An 898-nucleotide genomic window follows, 5' to 3' on the forward strand; every position below is an offset into this window, starting at 1 on the left:
TGATGGAGTATTTTGGTATGTGATATTTGGTTTGATGTCAAATTTGGTACCTCGTAGGTTAAAGGAAATGGCACAGTTTTGAATGGTATTATGCATATGAAGTCAGCTGTGGTGTGAAATGGTTAATAGCTTTGGTATGAATTGTAACAGCACGTTTTTAGTGAAATTAGAACAGTGGTTTCGAGACCACAAATCTGACTTTGAAATAATTATTTTATTAATATTTTAATGTCTACAACATGTTAGTCGTGTCTATAAATATTTCGTGGAGAAATTTTATAGTTTGCATGCTTAATTTGATAAAAAAGGATTAAATTGCATAAGATGCAAAATTTGAGTTCTAGAAGTAAAAGGTGTCAATTGCTATGAAATTGGAATATGAGTGGCCTTAAATGGTAATTAGACCATTAATAAAAGTAGTTGACAAATATGGACATCATTAATGTGATTAATAAAGGTTATATAGGTAATTTAATAAATAAAACCAAAATAATTAAAAGAAAAACCAAATTTTTGTCCATATTCTTCACCTAGCTGATTTTCTAAGGGAAAATACCACCAAGTTTTAGCTTCAACATTTGACCATCTCTCTTACTGTGCATGTAAGTGAATTTTTGTCCCGTTTTTAATGATTTCTATGTTTTTTGGAGTCATAGCTTAATTTAGCTAGCCCAAGAACAAATTTGAAAATTTGTTATATTGGTTGTTTTTTATGTTTGATGGATGAAAATGAATGTTTGTTGTTAGTTAAACAACTTTTGTAAAGGGAATTTTGATGAATTTGTCAATTAGGGATAAAACAGAAAAATAGAAAATATTCATGGTGAAATTGTGAAAAAAATGAAATGTATGGCTTGCTAAGGACTTAAGTGAAATTTGGCTAGCTTTGTTTAGCATT

The sequence above is a fragment of the Gossypium hirsutum genome, chromosome A04 (assembly GCF_007990345.1).
Source record: "Gossypium hirsutum isolate 1008001.06 chromosome A04, Gossypium_hirsutum_v2.1, whole genome shotgun sequence".
NCBI lineage: Eukaryota > Viridiplantae > Streptophyta > Magnoliopsida > Malvales > Malvaceae > Gossypium > Gossypium hirsutum.